The sequence below is a fragment of the Sinocyclocheilus grahami genome, unplaced genomic scaffold (genome assembly GCF_001515645.1).
Source record: "Sinocyclocheilus grahami isolate Dianchi unplaced genomic scaffold, SAMN03320097.WGS_v1.1 scaffold515.1, whole genome shotgun sequence".
NCBI classification, from domain to species: Eukaryota; Metazoa; Chordata; class Actinopteri; order Cypriniformes; family Cyprinidae; genus Sinocyclocheilus; species Sinocyclocheilus grahami.
The window spans coordinates 216,599-241,782 of record NW_015505694.1 but is presented as its reverse complement, the minus strand read 5'-3'; positions in this window follow the sequence as shown (position 1 = coordinate 241,782).

Here is a 25,184-nt window from a genome sequence, read left to right as displayed (position 1 = left end):
TACAGACATATTTGGATTAACATGCTTTTACATTATAATTGATAATAAGAATAATATTAGATTCCTTTCCAATACAGCGAACAAACAGACTTGAATCCTGCCAGTAACTGAGCTTCACATTTCTTCAGAAGCAGTAATGATTTCAGGAAACTCCTGCATGAGAAAATTAAACCTATTTAAGAAAAAAAAAATTGCTAAAGCTAGTTAACTTGTCGCTTCTACTTGGTCACATGTGAAGAACTCCTAAAAGGGGAGTCATTAATTCCCTAATTAAGAAACTAAATGTTGATCAGTGTGATTTGGCAAATTATTACCCCATTTCAAAATTTCATTTCATCTCCAAGGTACTGAACAATTCTGTTGCTCTCCAGTTGTGCCCATCCGTGCACAGAAATGACATATGCTATGTTCTAGCGCTAGATAGTCAGACTTTATCACCCTCTGACATCGTAGCATCTTTTTCCTTGCATATTTGGATGTTAGTTCAGTACTGCGCACCACTGACCACAATTCTCTCTGAAAGACTTCATTTCAGGAATGAGGTTCAAGTCAGTGTAGATTCTATCTTACTAGATGTTGCTTGTTCTCAAACATATTGCATTTCATTATTACACGGATGGTGGTCTACCTTTTAAAGTGTAAGCTCGCTATTTTTCAACCAACTTTTTATGGTTACAATGTCAGTAGTATATGTAAATGAACTAAGTGTATTATTTTTCTGTTACTTGCACCTAGATGTCTATTTTTATTTGTCAGCAAAGTCCCCTGGATTATGTAAACTGTGTCATCTGGCATACTTTTGACAGCTCCAGGGCTTTTGTGAAAAATAATTTTTCTGCATTTTTGTATCCCCACTCATGGATAGTCTGATCGAGCCCAGTGTATTATAAGTGATGAAGGTTTCCTGCTTTTTTGTTCTGTGTTTTCTCTAGTCGTGTAGTACGGAAGCCCTGAACCACAACATGAAACAAACAAAAAAAATAAAAATCAAGGTTGGGGGAAAAATATATAGGTCTTATATCCTTCCTGAGCCTAAATCCTAAGATTACCTCTCTCTCTCTCTCTCTCTCTCTCTCACAAAAAAAATAAAAATAAAAAAAGTTCTTGAAGAGGCAAACATTTTTTGAAAAGAGAGAAAAAAATTAAGAAAGAAGAGACAAAAACTATCCTTCCTGAGCCTAAATCCTAAGATTACCTCTCTCTCTCTCTCTCACAAAAAAAATAAAAATAAAAAAAGTTCTTGAAGAGGCAAACATTTTTTGAAAAGAGAGAAAAAAATTAAGAAAGAAGAGACAAAAACTTTTTTTCTGTAGAAAAACCTCTCTTCTATAACTTTTTTTTCTCTTCAAAAACATTTCTTCAATTTTTTTTCTCACTTCAAATTTTTTTTCTCTTTAAAACTTTTTCTCTCTTCAAAAGACAAAACAAAACGTTTTTTAGAAAAAATATAAAACAATGTTTTAAAGAGAGAAAAATACTTTTCGTCTTGCAATTCAGGGCTTCTTTCTTTCTGTCTTTCATAAATGCATAAAGCACCTAAGAAATGAAATAACCTCTTGCTTTTGTGAGGTACCATTATGTACTCTCCAAATGTAACTTCAGATTTTTTTAGCCAAATGAAATTATTTTTTTCAATTAAATCAATGAAATTAATTTCATTCCAAAGTTATTGGATAATCAAAATGCTCTTTTCAAGTATGGTGCTTATTTGTCACACATTTAACATGCCAAAACAAACTTTACCTTTGAGTTTGTGTATTCTGGCAGGTGTAAAGATAAAAGTATGTTCAAAAACAAACATGACCCAAATTATGTAAAAATATATTAGCAAACATTAAACTGGCTTGATGTTGTATCTCAGTGCCAAATGAATATGGAATATCAGCAACATCAGCATAAGATAATTAATATTTATGAGCACCTTCTTCATACAGTGACATCTTGGGTGTTCTTTCAATTTCTTCCTTTCCCTAGCAGAGGCATTTTTCCCCAGGCCATAATTTTCCTGTTCACATGGGGTTTGAGCTTAAACTTTGGAAAAACTTTTAGTTTTTTTGTGATCAAGTGATCAAGTTTAACTGAATGCTCTCAGAGACAAGCACAACTGCATTTGTTCTTTTTCTTTCACTCATGAGTGAGCACATTTTAGTACCAGTTTCATCTTCATCTTGTATATTAGACCATATTATCCTGGGCATTCTGCTAAGCCCTTCCATTCAACAAATGAAATGAAGAACAATCCCTTTGTTTGTTGAAAACCTTAAAAAAAAAGATGTTTTCACTTATTTATTGCATATGTTTTATTAGTCTTTACTCGTGCTCAGTAAGTGGACCACATTCACTGGAACAGACACAGTATTACCAAACAGATGAACCCAGCATTGGGGCTCCGCCTGCAAATACACATCAATATCCAGCCTTAGTCACACATTCACATACATGCAACATGCTGAGTGGGAAATAAAAATTATTGACCTAAAGCAAAGTTGTTTTGTAAATTGTTACTCAGAACACAATGAATGCAAGCTTCACAGAAATATCAAAAATAGCTCAAGGGAAAAACAAAGGCTGTTTCACATCTCTCTTATTGTTCAGTACATTAATATACCCATCCATCTCCCCTGCTGGAAAAGAACAGCCATGCTGGTCACCAACAAATGTGTTTTGGATGCTGGTGTGCTCAACGGGCTCGCTCAAATTTTCAAACCAGCCAAAGAAAACAAAACAGAGAAGGAAATCCATGCAGGTCAGTTATCTTCCATTTACCCATCCAAGCTCTTTTAATACTAGGCTAATTAAATATTTTATAGTGGCATTTAATATTTATTTAATATTTTATTTGATTAATATTTAATATTTTCTTAAAGGAACAATTACACATTTCCTTTTTTATTTTTTTTATTGTTTATATTACTGTATGAAAGTTGATGTATCACTTAAATAATTTTATAATAATTTAAAAATATTATAAAAAAAATGTAAATAATTTCTTTGTACTTTCTCATATATCCCACAGGACTTTTACCTCATATTAAATCCCATCCAGCTTCCTTGATGATGAGCCAATCAATCACTCGTGATTTATGTACCCTGTTGGTAAACAAAAACTAATTTGCATCTAAATATTTAAAATCCTTGAAAAAATACTGAAAGAAAACATTATGGCTAGAAGAAGGCTACACAGGGACAGATGTCACTAGTGTAAGTTGTTACATATGTCTCATATGTTGTAATTTTTATTTTATTTTATTTTATTACAGTTTTACTGTTACAAACATTTAAAATGTATTTATATTTTTTAAATAATTTTTTACTGTTTACATTTATCTGAAAAGCCTGTGAGAGGCTGTTTGTAGGGATATTTCACCCAAAAACACTAGCTGGTCCCCACTGACTTCCATAGTATGAAAAAAAGATACTATAGAAGTCACTGCATAAAATTGTATATATTTTTTCTGAGCAAAATTCTAAAACAAATTATATAGGTGTTTGTCTTTTTCATTTTTTTATTTGATATTGCCAAAACTTAATGTGCCTGTACAGAAATCAACTTTCAAAACAACAAGTGTAACAACTGAGACAGCTAGTCAGGACAAGATGAACTATCTCCTCTAAATTTCTTTTAGAAATCCTTATAAACTGACATCAAACTGTCATTCAGACTCAAGACCTTAGATGAAAAGAAAGTTCTGTTCTTTTTCTGTTTCTCAGCATTTGCAGCATTTACGGACCTCAAGGTTGACTTTTTATTCTATTGCTTTTTAATCTATTGAAACGGGCAGCCAGGAAACAGTCTATTCTGCTCCCTGTCATGGTGAAACTATGAGGGTGAACTACTATACAATGGACTGACAGCATGACACAAGAAAAGAGGGCATGCACAGCTTATATTTAACTAACTGGCACAAACAAGTATAGTATATGCCTCATGGTTTTTAAGCAGCATGCCTCCAGAGAGGATTTTAGTTTTCCCAGGTGTTAATTAAGAGGGCCTGTTGAAGACGCATAGAGCAGGTATTAGTGGTGTGAGCTGTGGTTATCTACACCATCAGGCTGCTGAGGCTTTGATTCAGTCTGTAGCGTAGGCTTTGTGTTTCACACAATCTGCTCTCTTGTTAAAAAGAGAAAGACACCTCTTCATCTGCCACAAAAATCACTATTGGGTTTCATTTACACTTATGATATTTTATGATGACAGGGGAAACATAATCATATCATAATTGTGTGATGATATCAGTAATTATTTTAGATTTTAGAAAACTAATGTGACTTGATAAGTTAAATTTTTTTCTGTATATGAAACATATTTCACATCAAATTTAATTACTGAAAAACCTGAAGCATGTTAATTGTTTAACAAGATATAGTTCAGTAACACTTTAAAATAAGGTTCCATTTGTTAAATAAATTAGTCAATATGAACTAACAATGGAAAACACTCCTAAAGCATTTATTATACTTAATGCTTAGTTCAATTTATGTAATTTGTGCAATTTATGTAATTTGTATAGTGCTTTTTATGATTTTCGTTTCAATGCAGCTTAACAGAAAATGCATGTTTCAAATATTACAATCAGGTAGCTAAAGTATTATTAAAATCAAAAGCTGAATCTGTTAATATTATTTAATGGACCTGAGCTAACATGAACCAACAATTAAAAGTTGTATTTTTTATTAACTAATGTTAGCAAAGATGAATAAACACTGTAACAAATGTATTCCCCAAAATGTTAATACATTAACTAATGTTAACTAATGGGACCTAAAGTGTTATCCATAGTTTTCCAAAATGTTTTTTTTTAATAAATAGTAATAATTTATATTAATAAATATAATAAATACTAATAATTTATAATATATAAATGTATATTATTATTATTAAATAAATTTATATTTCATGAAATATTTATACATAAATTCTCAAATTATATGACTCAATATATATGAACAGAACAGCTGATGTTCTTAAGTAATTTTATCAAGAAATTGAAAAATTTAAGATACAAACTAGGCCTTTTTTGTATTTTTTAAAAGGGTGTCTTTTATGACATCTCAGGCAGGTACAATATGACAAGACGATTGGTTAAAATACATTTTCTGGTGTGAAATCATCTTTTATATCACCTTTATCCTGCACACTTATTAAGACATTCGTACAAAACACGGAGTGGTTGTGCATAGCAAACCATCATATATTAAACTGAGACTCCTAAATAAATCTCTTGTGTGCGAGAGAGATAATTACTTATAGGCAACTGATAATTTACCGCTTGTGTGTCCTGTCTGAAAAGGAGGAGGGGAGAAATGAGCTGGCAGCGGTGTAACATGACACTTTGTGCATGATGTGTTTCACATCAAATAAGTACCGCATTTCAATTTTTAAGCAGTTGTAATGATAAACACAGTGACAGGATTTCCCGGGTGCCTGTTTTGATACATGATGGCGCTCCAAACACAATAGCGGTATTTAAAGTGCATGTCAAAATGCCATGTTTTGTGAAAAATGCTTATATATTGTGAACAGGTCAAAGCTGTATTTGGAAGACCAAACATAGCATTTCACCATTTCATCTCTCTGAGCCTCCGACAAATATTGTTTGCCATGATTATGAGGAAAAAGAAAAAAAAAATCCAGACTGGGAATTTCAGCCCCACCATCTGGTATTACAAGGTAATGTGGTTGCCATGGTTTCCAATTATTTGGGCAAATTGAGGAATCAGAAAGGTGTGAGACAATTTTAACTATTTCTGCTGTCCTCTGTACCCTGCTATTCCCAAGGTCCGAGACTTAAATAAACCCTAGTAACCAAGCTAATTCAAATGCTTTGCCAAATCCTGCTCACTGCACGGCTGACAGCTGCTTTAATATACCGAGTGCAGTTCACCTTAAAAATACAGATTTTCTTCTCTGAGCATGTTTATATGTCTTGCTTAATGTTGTCATTTTGCAGGGTCTGACATTATACACACACTTAATCTTAGGCACAAATCTGTCAGTTTAGGGTGAGCAGAGCTGATGGCCCGCTCTCACCTCTGTCTTAATTCACCTGCATGCTATTTCTTTCATGCACCTACAGTTTTCTTCCCACCTTGACTGCTTTCTACCTCTCTCTTACACACACACATTCTTTTGACAGTACCAGAAGATCAGAGAAGAGAATTTTTAGGGACCAGCGATATAAGGTGACAGGTACGGAAAAGAAACGCATGGAGACTTGGTCCTGTTTTCACTCGAGATCCACAAAGACTATCCACATCAATGCAACAACCACTGATACAGGTGTCAAGACCAAAATATCTATTACAAAAACAAAAAAGATTTGCACTCTAAACCAATGTCCTTTTTAAGATGTTCAATTCATAGTAGGGAAAAATAATAATATAATATAATGTAACAAACTCAAACGAACCAGTCTTAACCAAAAAAAAATACATTTAAAACATTTTATAGATGTAATTTTATGGATTTTTTAAAGTTAAATTATTTAATGTTATTTATAAACAGTGATTTAAACAGTTTTTAGACATATGCCTATAACCTCATATAAATTCTGTCCTATAACTTCATATAAAATGAATAAAAACAACATTTACTGGTAACACTTTACAACAAGGTTCCATTTGTTAATATTAGTTAAATACATTACGTTAACATTAACAATGAGAACTACTTCTAAACCATTTATTAACTGTAGTAAATGTTAATTTTAGCATTTACTCATACATTAATAAAATCAACAATTGTATGTGTTAATATTATTTAATGGACTTGAGCTAACATGAACTAACAATGAGCAGTATTTTACTAACTGATGTTAACAACTGGACAACCTACATTTTCTGAAGGAAAATTACATTTTGACTTTTTTTTTTTTACTGACATTTGTTGTAAAATGGCTTCAAAATTTGAGTTTCAGGTCATATTTTGTATCCCACTCATGGAAAGTATAAGGTTATTCTGTTTCTATGCTACTCCAAACTCCCCAAAATTTTGATTTCTGAACATAGTTGGAGAGAGAATATTGCTGTGGAATTAATTTAATGTGGAAACATGAAAAACAGTGTAAAAAAGTTCATGCAAGACTAGCTGCCTGTCACTTGTTCGTGTTATTGTGTAAAAGCTTAATCCAAAAGACAAATCCGTCATTGGCATAACAACTACAAATAATGAATCAGTTTTAAAAATCATTTTTGAAACTTAAACGTGTTTCCTAATCATTCCTTTTATTAACGGGGACATAATATGCTTGCTAAAAGGCATACATATAAAAGAAGGAAGTAATGTTTCTGAGCAGCACAATGAAAGGCAAACAAGTACAGAACAGGAATAAAAAGCTTTTTATTCCTTCATGAGAATCTACGTGCACAGACAGTGCTTGCCTAAATGTAGTAACCTTCATGTGTCGCTTCATACTGATGGAATCTTCTCAAGGAGAGCGTCTCATTGTTTTAATTGCTTCAGTGCATGTGTGCAGCTGTTCGCAGTAATGAATTGTAGCACTCTGTAACAAAAGAGACAGTCTCTTGTATTGTAATGACAGCAATGTTTAGAAAGCAATCAAACTGGAATTAAATGACACTTAAGATACAGGAATTACTTCACAATAAAGAGGCCGTCTTGAAGACTGTTTTGCTCAACAAAGGCGGAAGAAATGAAATGACAAACTACTGTTTTTAAGGTTAGTAGTCATTGTTAAACCCCTAAGGAGGATGCCGGTATCTTTTTATTGAAACCCTGAAAACAAAACAAAAAAAGTTTAGAAGAGGTAACTTTTGTACCTCGAAACTCACAAACCCACAAGTGATTGTATGTTTGAGTCAGTCGAGTGAATCATTTAATGAATCTGTTAGCTGACTCATGTACTGCAAGTTATTATTGCCTAGCAGTAATGCCTAAAAAACATTCCATTAACGTGTTTTGAGATTACAATAAATATACAACTATCTGATTATATAATTTAATCAGAGTCATACACTACAAAAGTTTGGGGTCAGTACAGATTTTTTTTTCTTTTAATTCAGCAAGAATGAATTAAATTGATTGAAAATGACAGTAAACACATTTACATTGTTATACAAAATATGCTTCAAATAAATGCTCTTAAGAGTCCTGAAAAAATAAATGTATCATGGTTTCCACAAAATATTAAGCAGCACAACTATTTTCAACTTATGATTTATGAAGGATCATGTGACACTGGAAACTGGGTAATGGCTGAGTAAATTCACCTTTGTCATTACAATTAATTCCATTTAAAAATTATATTATAATAGAAAACTTATTTTAAAGTGTAATAATATTTTACATTATCACTGTATTTTTGAACAAATAAATGGAGCCTTGGCGAGCATAAGATACTTCTTTCAAAAATATATTAAAATCTAATCAACCCTACACTTTTAAATGGCAATGCTACTTGAACAGATACATTTTTACTAAATACACAAACAAAATCCAGAATATTTTTTTTGTAACAGAGCCAAAAACATCAGCAGCAAAAGTTTAGCTAAAAAAAACCTACATATACAGTATATGCTGTGTAGAGACTGTTTGAATTTGTGAATTGGTTCGTTTACGTGAACCATTAGAATGAAGTGATTCACCAGAATGAATCAGACGTTCTCAGTGCTGCATGAATTATGACAGAGGGCAGTTAAACCGAAAACATTTGATTATTTTCTTACTCTGTTCGGCTGCATGTATAGTACACTAAAACTTAACAAAAAAGTGTTGCAGCACATGTAGTAGTACTTTGTCAAGCTACATGGCTAGATTGTATTTTCAGCCACTGAAAAATGTACAATAGTTATTTTTGTATAATTGCTACTTCCAGTTACTACACCTCATACTGATCATGACAGAAGGACAGAAGCACTTTAGATGACCTCTTGCATGCATGACACTGGGGGGTGAACTAATTACAAGTTTAACTCGGAAGCCCAACAGTAAATCATAAAGAAAATCCTGACAGGGAGAATAAAACCTTATTTCAGCGAACATATTACCTGTCAATCAGCGGCAGTGCAGAGAGTGGTTGGGAGCCAAAGCTCTGGAAAGGTTTAGATACTGACTGAAAGGCAGAGCAGAGGAAGGGGAGCGCAACTTTGGCGGTGAGCCCTCACAAGCTTGTTTCTTACATTTCGCAAAAGGAGTGAGTGAAACATTTGGATATCGCAGATGCACACCTGCACAGCAAAATGAGCGAATGCTCTGAAGAGGGGCCTGTGGCTATGAATCAGAGAGAGGGAGAGAAAGAGAGGGGGAGGTATAAGGAACGAGCGTTAGAAGGGCTGGCGAAAAGATGAGAGCGAAGACGAGAAATAAACAAGGGGAAAATGAAAAGAGAACTAAAAGGTATAGAATGCGCAGGTGATAAAGCGACAACTAAAAGACAGAGAAGAGAGAGACGTGCAGAGGGTCTGAGGCACATTAGAGAGACATAACGACGCAGGGGGATAGACAGCCTAGCAACTCAGACTCATTTTAGCGGAGCCTGCCACATCTCTCATCTCTCAAAGGGAGGCACATTTCCTCAGGCTTGGAAAATGGTGCTGATGCAGAGAAGACTTGGAGAGTTGTTTAGTCAGGTAGAGACCATGAAAATGTCTGACAACTTTTCTCTCCCACCACTCCTACTTGAAGTTTTCTGGTTCTGATGCAAAATAAATCTCCTGCAGTTTTGTTTGTCTAGTGATACTTTCAAGTTAAGTCCTGATCGAAGCTCACTTCCTGGTATTTATCCATCATAAATTTATTAATGCAGCATGGAAGGATCTGATCTATACGGAAGTTCTAAGCGGCCATGCATTATTATTTTATGACACAGAACGCATTGGTGAAACTCATGCATCTAGCAAGAACTTAATACACAAAATAGTCATATTGATTCAAGCATTTAACATTTATGAATGAATTAAATGTTAGTAGCCTAATGAACAATCCTTTACAAATTATAGCGATCACGAGGTCGTTCATATTCTATCCCAAAACGCGTACAAGAAAGTGGACATACAGCATAGCCTACAACACCCCATCAGTTATATTCAGGTCAATAGGGCCACCTGTTGGCGCAGTTTTGTAACTTAGAGAACAACTTTTTTTATGCCGAGATCACGAGAAAATAAGTCGTTATAACGAGAAAACAACTCTTGTTATGTAGATATAACGAGAAAATTAAGTCGGTATAACGAGAAAACAACTCTTGTTATGTCGATATAACGAGAAAATATTGCCCTATCAATCCGAAGGGCAGAACACTCAAAACTGGTATATTAAAGGCAACAGTGCTTATTATGAATCTGATTTTTACCTTGAAAATGCAGCATTATAACTTGTGCTTGAAGCTATTAAAATTGTAGTGCCAAAAAAGTTGGCATCAAATATTGCCAATTCAATACTACTGGTAAAAGGCTTGGAGTTGGGAGGATTTTTCAGTGTTTTTGAAGGAAAAATAAATACAGTAAAAATGTAAAATATAGATTTTTTTTGTCTTTTCTCTCTCACATTTGATTAATTTAAAATATTATGTATGTATAAATGTACTGTATGTATGTAACTTTAAAAATCTTACTGACCCCAAACTTTTAAACAGTAGTGTCTGTCTTCACATGACCACCTGATGAATGAATGATGAATGGCACAAATATGTTATTTGGAAATCACTCTATGAATATGCCATTTCAAATAAATGAAACAGAGAAAATGGAGGGAAACAAAATAGAAGAAAGGCAAAAAGCAGATATTTAAAACGCAAATGAAATTGGCATATTTTAGAGAATTTATAGGAAGATGGTGAAAGAAAAATGATTTGGTCAGAAAATAGAGGGTCGTATTAGAGAGACAAAAAAGGAGGAGGAGGAAAATACTTTTTAAAGAGAAGTGAGTGTGGCAGTTCCTAATGCAGCTGTCAGTACTGTGCTTGGATTGCGGATACACGCCGTCAATGCCGCTTGGGATTCTACCACTTTTAAATGAGCCGCAGCCAGGGGGAACGCCAGCCTGTCGCCCTGCGATGACACCAGCTATGATTCACCGTGCCATTAATCTCACAAGGGAAATCTGCCTGGTTTTAGTGCCCCTTGCCCCTCCCATCCTAACCTGAGATGTAGTCATAAATGCCTCCCTCCACTGACGGAGCTGAGATAGATTGACAGAAGAAGAGGGAGCCCCAGATTCCAGATGCAGGCAGGATGAAACGAACAAAGATTTCAATATTGTTCAAGGATCTATAGGTTGTAATTCTCCTCATATAGGAGAATTAAACTATTTCTTCTTTTCCTTCTTCACATTTTAAGAGATTATGCAAAGGCTGTTATGTCACTCTTAAATTATCTGATCCAATTGAGTACTGTCTAGTTTATGCTGTTAAACAAAAGCCCAAGGTTGTTGGACAAGGCTGCTTTAAATCAAGCAGAAAGGCACTGAATGCATCATTCACTGAATGCTGCTAAAAGGCTTTCGCTCCCTCCTCACTCGGTTGTACACTGATTTATTACTTTCATCTGCTTCATAGCGCTGTTTTATAAACAGCACACACCCTGATTGGCTCATTACATATCTCTTTTTAAAGTGGGAGGTTGTTTCTTTGTGTTTAATGAATATACACCTGTGCACAATAGAGTTCCCATAGAAACTGTGAGAACACACACACACACACACACACACACACACACACACACACACACACACACACACATATATATATAAATCAGCTTTAAAAAAGGGCTTTTTGACACTGAATCAACACTCATGCACCCACTCATCCCCACACAGACATATTTATGCAACTAAACACATTTAAACACAGATAATACAGAGATTAATAGCTATTTTGACAAAAGCTAAATGAAACATAAGAAAATAATGTTCCTGTTATGCAATACATTTTCATATCCCCATTTATAGGGATAAAATAATAATAACTCTGGGAAAAATAGGAATCAGTTGTTCAGTTGTTTTAACATTCCTTTGCTTTGATTGGATGTTGCCATTTTGGCCTACAGGTGCTCTGCACTAACTTCTAAAATGAAAAGATGTCAATTTATTAAGAAATGTCCTATACATTTAAAAAAAATTATTAGCACGGTGACAGAAATCCTATGTGAAAAAGTAAGAGACCTTAATTTTGAACTGTAGAAAAACAAGTTGTTGTTTCCTACAAGGTTTGGCACTCTGCCATGTTCTTTTCTTTATTTGTCTCTGCCTAATTTGATGGCACAGATTCAGCAAGGTTGATATTCTGCAAGCTTTTTGGACGGGGTCTAAAAAAATTGGAAGTGTCCTGCACAGCTCTGGTGTCAGGGCTCATCATTTGTTAAGCGCCCATCATGTTTTGCATTAATGAGCGCCATTATGGCTACAGAAAATGGGACCAAAATGCTTGGCGACAAAAGAGGGATTCTAATTCACAAGTGCGCACAGATGCTTTTCGCAAGCTGTAAACAATCTGTCAACTGGGAGGGGCATTTGAATGTTTGTTTCAATATTTAGCAATGCTAGTGAGGAATAATGTACTAAATGAGAAATACTTGAAAAGTGTTTGCTTTTACAGTGTGCTCTTACGGGTTTTTAAAATCAAATACAAAATGACAGCATTTGAACAAAACATGTATGGGTAATGTGTTTTCATTTCCTTATGCTGCCCATCAGGCTTTAATGTTTGTGGTAATTAGCGCTGGAGGCAAAGCAAGCTCTGTCAAACAGCCTCCTCCTCCTCTCCCTCCTGTCATCCTCATGGTCTGAGCTGCATTAGAGCCCAGGCATCCTCCTGCAGGCAGTGCCGGGGCCACTTGTGTCCTCGCTAAGGCGGGCCCCGGGATTGCTGGAATGTGGCAGGAGCCTCGGAGAACTCCCATTGCTAGAACTCATCATTTGAGGCTATGCCGCTATAAGAGGCAGTATGATTCATTAAGCCCAGATCCAAGTACTGAGGGAATGGCATATGAACCTCCAGCACTTTTACCTCTGATATGCCCCCCTCCCATGTCCCTTTTCTCATTCTCCAGATGGGCTGCAGCTTTGCTTGCCAACCATTGCGGCACGTTAAGGAAGGAAAAAGAGAAAGAGACCATTAATGTCACTCAGCCTGGGAGACATGTAGATGCTTGGAACACGGAGCACTTAAGATTCTCACTTCCTGACATACGGAGAGAGCTGAAAGCAAGCAAGTTTATCAGAATAAAAAGAAATAAGACAGAAAGAAAGCAAGTGCGAGAGCAAAAGTTAGAGGGTGTGGTGTAAAAGATGAAAAAAAGTGAACATAGAGAGAAGGTATGGAGAGAAATGCTTTGTGGAAGCCTATATCACAAGATTCTTCTATTCTCTCTCTTTTCACCATTGTGTCTGTGCTAGTTTCCTCTTTGTGCTTAAATCTGCCTGCCGGATTAGACAAGCCCTCTGCTTGGTCTTCAAAGCCAAGCTCAACGCTTTTTCTTCCTACTTTCCTTCTTTCTTTTCTACTTAAGTTTTCTTGCCAAAGATGCTTAGTGGGGCTCTATCTAGTGGTCCTGTCCTACTGCAGAGTTTAACAAATCCTCACAAGTCCTCGCCCCAATATGGGACAGAGGAAGAATGATAAACTGAGCAAAGCAAGAGTAATCCCCTCACGAATTGAGACATTGTTACTCGTCATCCTCTGACCATAAAATTGCCATTTTTGCACTGTAGGAAAGAACCAGGCAAAGCCATTTTGAACTATTGCACTACATGCGGATATTTACGGATACTTTGTAGTGCAACAAGCATCGTGTCATATTAAGACTGCTGTTTTATGAGACTTTTCTTATTTTCATTATCATTGGGAAATAAGGAAAATGCCACTGATCAAACTGGCTGACTTTTTATGTTTGGGATCCCAGAGAGTCTAATAATATATATGTATATATTATATACATACATATATTAGTATAATTTTGAACATTAATCTCCAAGATGGCACCACGGATGGCCGCCTCGGCGTGGAACTCCACAGTTGTTTTTGTTAGTTTGTCCTGTTTTTAGTTATATATTCCTACAATCAGTTTCAGCAGTGACGAATTGCTAAACATTCGTCAGTACACACCACCCAATATTTCACAATTTTTCGACTATTCTGATGTTTTACTATTGGACATTGTAGTTGGCGGAGGGGGTGCGTTCAAGCGCTTTAAGATACGCAAGTGAGCCGGCGTTCGGTGTTTCCCGAAACCATAGTTCAAACAAACATTCGCAAACAGCGTCGCAAACTTAAGTGGTAGGAACTACAGCTCTCGACCTGTGGTTAGAAGCATAGTTTCTTGTTAGTAAGATATATGGACTTAAATAAATTATGCTCTTGGGCACAATAAGCAAGCTAACATGCAGTACAATCTATATCTTCCATTCTATTTAAATATATATACATTTTAGCACGTCCTCAATAAGTGACATTTTTGAAAAGTGCGCGTGTGCATAATAGCTTTAATTTTTTTGTCTTTTTTAAGCAAAGCAATCGAACGACTTGGAATATAGCCCACGAATCAAATGGACTACAGTTATGGCACTTTATGTGCTTTTTTGGAGCTTGACAGTTACAATCACCATCCTCTCATCCCTCATACTTTTGTTTCACGGATGAAAAAGTCATATGAGTTTGGAGCGACATGAGGGTGAGTAAATGACAGGATTTTCATTCCTTTCGTATTGCTTCTGCAAAACAGCATCTCTTACTTATTTTGAGATATTGTACAGGCCTTTATTTATAATTAAAATACTTTGTGTATATTGTTGTAACACAAAGTTTGCAGAAAAAAACGCAGATAGGCCTACTGACAAAAAGTTCATTCAGTTGAATTTGTTTTTCATTGAAGAGCGTAACTTTTAAATTATTCAGAAAAACAGTGAAACCTGAAAGAACACATGCCGTTTTAATTATTTAGAATCAAATTTTGTTATTCATTGAGAAATATCATAAAACTGAAATAATTTTTTTTTGAAAAATCATGTATTTATTCTCAGCAGTTTTTCATAAAAACTTAAAAAACTAAACTTTTAATGTTATATGCTCCTGTTTATTATTGTTATTGTTATTATTATTATTTTAAAGTATCAGATAATTAATAAATGTAAATTATGTAATTATTGTGGTGCAAACATTTTTCTACTTTGAATCAAATTGGGAACTATAAAAGGAAGCAATATTAATTAATTCAGTGAATTGGAAGGTATTCATATGGTGATCGCAGTCATTCAATCTTCATTCAATCAATACCTTTTCTTGGATTTCCTTAATGGATTTATCAGGGATTCTGTGGGGAGTTCATGATGTAAATTGACAGTAAAAAGCTGTCTGGTTGGGAAGAGCATTAATATTGTACTTCACAAATAGACAAGAGTGCCTCTAATTAACCCTCTATGGATTGTCTTAATTCATTTACATAGATACGAAATGGTTGTGATAGATTGAATTCCCTCGGTGAGGATACTTGCCCTTTTGAATCATATCAAGACACTTTCCTCTGGTTAAATGTTAGAGAGCACTCCAGCCCATTGGTTCATAAATAACTTCTTGGTCTGACACAAAAATACTGATTAGGAAAACACTCAAAAGGGTGAAAGCAAAGGGAAGGACATCAGATATTTTTTATGTGCATGATTTCCTTCGCAGAGACATAGGCCTTTCTGGTTTCCAACAGAGGGCCAGAGAAAGATACATTTAGTGGGCTGGACAAACTTACAACATTCACTACCACAAGCTGCTCTGCCATTTCCCTCATGGAACAACAGACACAAGACTTTGTTACAAAGACAAACCTCACTTTCAGCCATTTAATTGAGACATGCAATTACCAAGTACCACTGAGTGCTCACACCTCCTTTAATGATATAAATTCTTCTTTCTTGGATTATGCATGGTTTAGGTTCAGTAAACTCTGCTTTTAGTTTAGTGGATTTAAATGCTTCCTAATGCAAATATAAAAATACTGTGTTTTATTCCTGGCATTAAAGGATTTCTTTCACATCGTGAGCCACTTAAGAGCATAAATTGATGCTATGTGACCAGTGAAATCCTCCTGGCTGACACGGCCCTCACTTCAGAGCACACCTCTTAGATACTTTACTCTTGCTTAGCAAAGAGGCTTTTCATTTCGTTTATGCCAGCGAGAGAGAGAGGGGGAGGAGAGAGAGAGAGGATGCCTCCTCTGGTCTTCACTCTGACTATGCCAAATAAGTGTTGATGTGCAGCTGGGTGAAACAGGGCTGACAGTGCCCCACCGCTAATCCGGAGTTAGCGTTCGGATGGCTTCTCTCCCAGCGGAGGTAAATACCTGGGCGTGAGACGGAGATAAGAGCAGCAGCAGGTTTTAGCATCTTCTGCTGAAAAAGGTTTTTCCCTAATTATTTCCGTTTTTGGAGCATCGAAGGCTGCAGTGCTCTGAATAAACTCACAGAACCACAGGTACGGTCAGGAAGTGCTCACAACATGTAAACATGCGTACACTGACATCAACGTCAAATTTAAACAAAGGTTTTCTTACTCAGCTTTGTGTAAGTTGAAGATTTGAGTTAATATTGCTTTAAAACTAATCTGATACTGCCAGCCTTGCTAGACCAGATGTACTAAAAGCCCAAATAAATGATGCTAATTTGCAATCGAACAAACTGTGTGTGTGCTTTAATAGTTTAATTTAATAATTATTATTATTATTGCTCAAATAGCCATGGAAAATGCTGTGCTAATAGGTTGGATACACCCATATTTAAAGGGCGATTTTGCATTTGTGGCTAGAATGTTGGCCTCTTTCTAAACATGACAATTTATATGATTTCTATAGTGTGAATAGATCTACCATACTGTTCAAAAGATTGGCATCCTTAAGGTTTTTAATGTTTTTGAACGATGTCTCTTATGTCCACCAAGGCTGCATTTATTTCATGAAAAACATAGTATAAAAGCAGTAATATTGTGAACTATTATTACAATTTATACTAACTGTTTTCTAGTTTCTACATTTTAAAATGTTAATTTCTTCCTGCGATGGCAAAGTTTAATTTTCAGCAGCCATGTGTCTTCATTGGAATTATTCTAATATGCTGATTAATATGCTGATGTGGTACTTATTATTATCAATGTCAAAAACAGTTGTGCTTTTTCCAGGATGTTCTGATGAAAAGAAAGTTCAAAATAATATAATTTATTTGAAACAGATATTTTTTGTAACATTATAAATGTCTTTACTGACATTTTTACTGACAATTATCCTTGCTGCATCCATCAATTTTTTCTTATTTTTATTCTTTTTTAATCTTACCCCAAGCTTTTAAATGGTATTTGTAAAATAATATAACCTTTTTAAAAAAAAATATGCATTTGCATTCCAAGCATTCATATATAATTGTTGTTTACTATTTGGCAGACACATTTACCCAAAGCAATTTATAGTAAATTTACAATGATACTCTTTAACCCCAAGGTGCACAACACCGGAATCAGCAAAGCAAACAAACGTTTTCTAACACAACAATATTCACCTTGCATAGTTAAGCCATAACTATCCAAAACAAACACAAAACACAATAGAAATTCTCCCGACCTCTAGGAGTAGTTGCTCAGTATAACTGAATGGTACACATTAGTTTCCATTAGTGAAAGTGAACTGCTGCTCAGCCATGCTAGAAGTAATTGTTTGTCTAAATAAATTGAATATACATTTGTCATATCAGTTTACTTACATTTAGAATCTGTTGTTGTGCCAGTAAAGGTGTCACAAAATCTTGATTTTCCAGGTTGACATTGCCCCTTGTGGTCAGGCATTTGCATTGTGCTGTAGTTTAATTCCACTGTGTTGTGAACTTTTGTTTGATTTGTAATGTTGTTAACCTATTGGCCTCCACATGAACCAATTTCATATAAAAACAGGTCTGGAACGGAGAACGAAATAAGCTGAATTCACCAATGACAAAGAAGAAAAAGCCACCGGATTATGCATTAAATGACTTATTCATTTGGGGAAACCCGCGATACAGACATTTTTTGGAGGTGCTATTAGTGATCATGTTTTTTTTACACACAGATTTTAAATCAGGGCCTCATTGTCAGATATACGTTACATGTTCACAAATGTCAAAGAGTATAGCAGATTACATGCTTTCCTTTATGTCCTTTATCTTCTTAATTTTAACACCACACATTAAGATTACTATTCACCACTTCACCTCCAGGTTCAAAGAAGCAGTTAATTTTAGTCTGTTTAATTATAGATATGCCCTGTAGATAAACAATCTTCAAATGTGACTGTAGGGCTCTATTATGACTTCACAATTGCCTAAAATACACCCACCTCTGCCTCAGCTCACCTAAGAGCTATTGTGTTGGAGCTGCAGAGCTGTCAGATGCTTGATATTTTTCTTTTGGGGCCTGTTTGTCAGAAGAGCATCTCTTGTTATTTGGGAAATGTTTGAAATGAGAGAAGGCTGTAGAGACAGATTATAAATGAAAACACTTATTGAACTCTGCATGCAATATGTCACGAGGCACTGACAGCCAGAGGTAAGCACTAAAGTGACGTTTGAATCAAAGAGTGTTGCACTGGGACTAAAGTATCAGACTTTTATCTGATCCTAATCTGAGGGTATAAGCCAATGTCTTGAGAGATAGAGATAGATAGATAGATAGAGAGAGAGAGAGAGAGAGAGAGAGAGAGAGTATCATATCTAGGCATAAACAGAAGCTAAATCTGCAATACAGGTGACAGTAAGCAAAGGCACTGGTTGATGAGCTTTATCATATTTGGGACCCTATGATTTCCATAGTGCGGAAAACTCGGACAAAGTCATGGAATCCAGTCATAAAAATGGAATTTATTGTATAACTCGGATTGTCACAGAATTGAACTTTGGATGAATAAATAGAAAGCAAGTCAAATTGTGATATGGACTAGTGTCTATCAATATTAAAATACAAAAAGACTAATATTTAAATATGAAATCTGCATGTTCTGCGTGTCTCTGTGTGAGTGGCACAATTTTGTCTACTACACATACTCAAGCATGTGCGATGCTCATGGTGTTTTTAGCGTCTGCTTTCTCACTATGGCTTCATTCACAATTTGGGATTGACAACCACATACTTATAGGTCTGAGTCTCGAAAAGTCCTTTTCACACAGCAGCTTACATGGCTTTGAAAACTGTCTGCATGAACACGCAACTAAAGACAAGCCTGTACTCTTTTTGTAACAATCACCTGTAACCAGTAACAGTGACTAAAGTGAATGTCAAAGATGGTGATGTCCAAAACTGCCAAATCTTATCACATTTGACAGAGTGCAGACAAAGCTTAATTAACTGACAACAGCTTTTACACCTCAGCAAAGAGTGGAGCACATGAGTTGCATCCCCCTTAACCAGGAAATTAACGTTCTTAGAATTGACAAGATATCTACAGCGGATCTAAAATATTCATAATTAATTATAACTAGTTATGGTTAATTATTCATATTTCCCATGAGCTGATTCGTTACACCACAAAACTGTTTGGAGCAGCTCTCGAGGACAGTGACTGGATATAAGTCATCAGTTACACAGCTCATACAGTATCTGCGGATCTGGAAGTTACCGAAACCACACATGAAAACCTGCAACATAGGGCGCATATATGCAACGCAGAGTGACTCTCTTGCACTGCATGAGAGAGAGAGAGAAGTGACATGTGGCCAAGTATGGTGACCCCTACTCGGAATTAGTGCTCTGCATTTACCCATCCAAAGTGCACACACAGCAGTGAACACACACAAACCGTGATCACACACCCGGAGCAGTGGGCAGCCATTTATGCTGCGGCGCCCGGGGAGCAGTTGGGGGTTCGGTGCCTTGCTCAAGGGCACCTCAGTCGTGGTATTGAAGGTGGGAGAGAGCGCTGTACATTCCCTCCCCCCCACCTACAATCCCTGCCGGTACGAGACTCGAACCCACAACCTTTTGGGTTATGAGTCCGACTCTCTAACCATTAGGCCACGACTTCCCCCTAACACGACTAACAACTTTGTCCAGTATTGTTTCTTTCACAAAGGGACAGTCCTGAAAATGTATGGGTGTGAGTTTGGTTATAGAATGCAGCTGTTACTCCCAAAAATAAATGAAGTGTGTGTGAAGAAACAACTGTATTATTTACTCAAACACAAGACTGACAAACGTATTCTGCTGCTGTGTAAACATGGCCTATGAAGACACTCCACATGAACTCCATCTCCAGAGCTGCTCTAAGAGTTCACTTCATGGGCATTTCATTTGAGAAAAACTATTGTCATATCGTATACACACACAGAAACTCAAAGGTTGATAATGTTGTTAAATAGTATTTCACATGATTTTAATGAATTATATATGCTTTATCATTACAAGAATGGATTTGGAAAAAAAGAAGAAAGAAATCCATAAAAATTTGAATGGAAAAAAATTGGTATTTCATAGACCCTGTCTATTATTGCAATATATATTTTCAGTATGCATGCATTTAGTACCAAAGTCTTCTTTTTGTGGTTAAGAAAAAGAAAACAATTCGAGAGGGAGATACAGATGCATAAATATGTTTATGTAAGATCACTGAACAACATTCCTTGCTTGAAATAGCTGTGCACCCCCTGTGTATTGCCCTGAGTGCAGAGGCCACTGGGAGTCTTGATCTGTTCTTCAGCTGTTCCTTTTGCGCTCTGCTCTGTCACCATCCTGTTGCCTAAAGACGGCCATAAAAGGAAAAATAAAATAAAATAGTGGGGGAGTGAGGGCTGAAGATGGTCCCCTGGTGCCTGGGAAACAGTTCTATGTTTGTAAACACACAGCATAACATGTCAAGTGTGTCTTGGTTGTAGAACGTGTATTAAATGTGAACAGGGTGAATGAGAGTGGTTTATATCAAACACAAAGACTTCTTGTAGTGCAGATTGATAATGAACCATACATGTCAATTGTGATGAAATGAAATGAGGTATTGGAATTATTAAAAGCCATTTTCAGTTTCTGCCTCTGAACTCGCTGTTTGAGTTCTTCACATGTTGGTGATGGCCATCTCCCTTGGGTTTCATGCATGCAGCATGGACAAACAAGAATCACAGACACTTCATGAACTCACTTCAAAAATAGGAAACAAGTGAGGAGTTTAAAATCTTTTAAAACAGCAACCATGGCAAAAAAGAAACATTTAAAATAAATCAATTTGAAAGCAAATCTAAAATATATATATATTTATAGAAAAATCCAAGAGGGCTTAAATAACATTATCCTAAGAAAGAAATGGAAAGAAAAATGGAGCTTCTGACAGTTCTCTTTTACTTAAATCTTTGAAGACAAGATGAGCAGAGAGTGGCTTACATAAAGAGTGCCCAGGATCACAGCTCACAAACACCTGAATAATGCTGTTTAATCACATCTACTGCATTTGCTGCACATGAAGAACATTCATAACTTCTTCCTTACAGGATTTACTTTCATTTCCTCTATACACTCTAAAAAAAATGCTGGGTTGTTTCAACCCAACTTTGGGTCAAATATGGACTAACCCAGCTGTTGGGGTAACTTTTTCAATTAAATTTGGGTTAGTCCATATTTGACCCAAAGTTGGGTTGAAACAACCCAGCATTTTTTAGAGTGTAGCTTGCTTGGAAACAGCCCATCGGGCACTTCCTGTAAGATTTGAAAGTATTGAGCAGACTGTATGCAGTTAACCTTTCTCATCCGTCACAATCACAGTTAAATCACGTAGGCATAATTAAAGCTTTTGATCAATATTAATATCCCTACGCAGCATAAAAGTGACCGTTAAATGTCTAAAGCACTTAAACTGCATGAGGAGATGTTCTTAAACAACAAAAACTACACTTTCTCTGCAGCTTCCGAAAGAACAAACAAAGCCAGTCGAAGTGAAACATACAAACCTAGTTCGGGATAATCTTTAATGTCAAGATAAGCCAAAGGGTAGTAATAACTTCCATGGCTGTGCATTACACAGTGGAGATTGGTCATATGTTTGCCATTTCCATTAATGTTGTGTATCCGTATGCGTATTTCTTCTTCTAAATTGTAGAAGTGGATGAAGTGCACTGATTCCAACAATCAAGGCCGATGGGCCAGCCAGTGTCATTTAATCTTTCAAAACAAATTATTCTATTTGTTTATTTTCCTTTGCAGCTCCCCTCATCTCCTCCTTCCACCCCCCGCAGTATTTTGAGGAATGCAATTTCAGAGAGAATGAAAGGGCAATGTTTTGTTTGATTCAATCAGTATTGAATTGAACTGGATCAAATGAGACTCCATTATCTGAAGGCACTGTTTGTCTCTTGGTGTAATGAGGGCCCTGTTCACATGCTGGTGTCTCATCCACCACATCTGTCCAACTGTTTCAGCGCAATAGACCTTTTATTACCACTGTGATGATAATATTGTTGTTTTGTGCGATAATTGTATCAAGTAATCTCCTTTTCACAGAGACAAAGACCCAGTGGTGATGGGATGCCCTGAAGTTCTCAGTGAGCTAAAGCAGCAGCATTGTCTCATGTCCTCCTGAGGCACAATGAACATTCAAGCTCGACATGGATTGACAAACCGTGCTGTGACACTTCAATCAACATTTCTAAACAGTGGTAAGCTACCATCTGTGGAGTGATGACATACACCCTCTCAAAAAAATGTGATTGGATTATGATTAAAAAACACAGTACAATACAATAGAAGAAATGATCACACATTATATTGCTATACTGCAATGAAATCTAATTTGCTAATGACTAACTGGGACACTAAACCATCTTAAAGTATCACTGATCTTACTTGAACTGATAGACAATCCCAGTGTTTAGTATTTATTTATTTTGGAATTTTCAATCAATATCTTGTGTAATTTCTAACTTAAAAAAATTATCAAAATTATACTGAAGCCACATATACAAAATAAAGTTTTCAACATTTAATTTAGAAACTTTGAAAGGATAAATTGTAGTTATTTCAATATTTATTTACAGTATATATTTACAGTGATAAAACACAAGTATTAGATATATGAAAGTTATGCAAACAATATGTCTTGCATTAGGTTGTGCTGATACATATATATTATTTTTCTCACAATATTGCAGCAATACTTATGATATATGATGATACATGCATCACAATGTGTACTATATCATGATACCAGCCCTATTCTAAGCATGCAATGCAGCATACGAGCATAATGGATGCCTATATTATTGTCATATACAGTATGCGTTTTTTTTTACAGTCGATGTCTTCCAATCTTTTTCCACAGTTTGGAATTTGTTCAAAGCTGAAAATTCATTTCTTTAAAAGGCATTTCTGTTAGAGCTCACAAGAGGGCATGAGGAAGTGGGTGAAGGGAGGAGGACGGTGGTTTGCTAACACTTCAAATGCACTTAGGAGATAGTGGGATCTCCTCTCTCTGCTTATTTTGATTACTGTGAGATCCGTCTTGTTATATGTTTCCCCAAGTCACTCTGTTATAGGCCTTTACAAGAAAAAAGTAGTACAGAAACTGATTGCATTTGGGCTGATGTTATTGTAGTATCTGTTAGTTTGCAGTAAGTGTTGAATGTCACATGTACATGACATTATAAGGTCACACATTAAGTGTTTCACTTTTCAAGTATATAAAGTACCGTACTGACCCGAATATAAGATGATGTTTTTTTCTTGGAAATACATCTGAAAAAACGCGGTCGTCTTATATTCAGGGTCTAGACTTTGACATGTCAATAATACACCCACAACAATAGGTGGGCGACAAATACGCATAAAATGAGTGTGCCATGAAATACGTAATGTAATGCGTGTTGTAAAGATCGCGAGTAAAAACAAAAGAAAAAGAAAACCTTACAGCTGCATGAGTCGTGACTGTCACGTTAGCCTGATGGGACCAAACTCCCTTTGTGATTTTAAAACGTAAGACAGTACCCAGATTTGAAGACTACAGTAAGATTGAACTTCTACTGTTAATAAGATTTTGGTAGGCTACTATTAGATGGATAGCCTAAATGTCCTAATTCAGATGGGCTACCTGTTTTTTATTTTCTTTTTTATTTTAATGGTATATCAAAAAGTGTATATTTTTTAAATGTGATTGTTGGTACATTTTACCAGTTTTTACCATACTTTCAAAACAAAAATGAAACTAGGAAAAATATGCAATATGAAAATAATTGAAGACAAAATGTGTTTTACTGAGAAAAAAACAAGATTTGGGGTTTAAAAAGCCTTTTTCCAAAAGGTATATCTGGAAAAAGGAGGGTCATCTCATAATCAGGGTCGTCTTATATTCGGGCCAATACGGTACTTTCTTTCACTATCTCTCTCTATAGTTGCAGATGCAGAATTGTTAGGCCATAAAGTAATGCATGTATTTGATCATAAGTGATTCACTTTAAATCACATATTTTTATTTTGTGCTAAACTTAACCTCTTTGAAACAGCATAGAAAATGTTTTACACTTCCATGGAAATATAGCTAACCAGTTAATTTGTTAGACACAGGAGCTCTAAAAATAAGCCTACGTGACATTAATCTGTCAAAGGTAAAAAAAAAGTGCATTAAAAAATCCGCTCAAGACAACAAAGCTTTGAGTTGCTGTTACATTTCCTCCTGTCTTACAGATAAGTTTATTTTTTTAATATAAGCATAATTTATGTAGATGCAAACTGGTTAACGAGAACTAAAGTTCAAACACCATAAAAGAAGTCTGCATTTTGTAATAGCATTCCAACACTGTATTTTTTTCTTAGTTCTGTGAAGCACAATAGGAGATGCTAGACACAGTGTCTGAGTTTCTGTTTTCTGTTATTTTTCCCTAAACAAATGTTATTATTATTATTATTGGTAAATTGTAATAATAATTCACAATATTACAATTTTTTCTGTAATTTTGATCAAATAAATGCAGCCTTGGTTAGCATAAGAAATTGTTATTTTTTATTATTATTCATTTTTAAATAAGATTTATATCATGATTATCAGTAAATAAAGTAACAATACAATATAAATAATTACAAACTGTCATTGTATGGGAAGGAGCCACTTGGACATGTCTAACATATTTTAATTCTCCAATGAAGTAAGTAAGTAATACAGGGTCAAAACATCATGACAGTGATTAAATGCTGACCATAATGATTTTAGATGAATTAATGCAATACTTTTTTTGTCATCTGACCACTCATGGGTAGTTT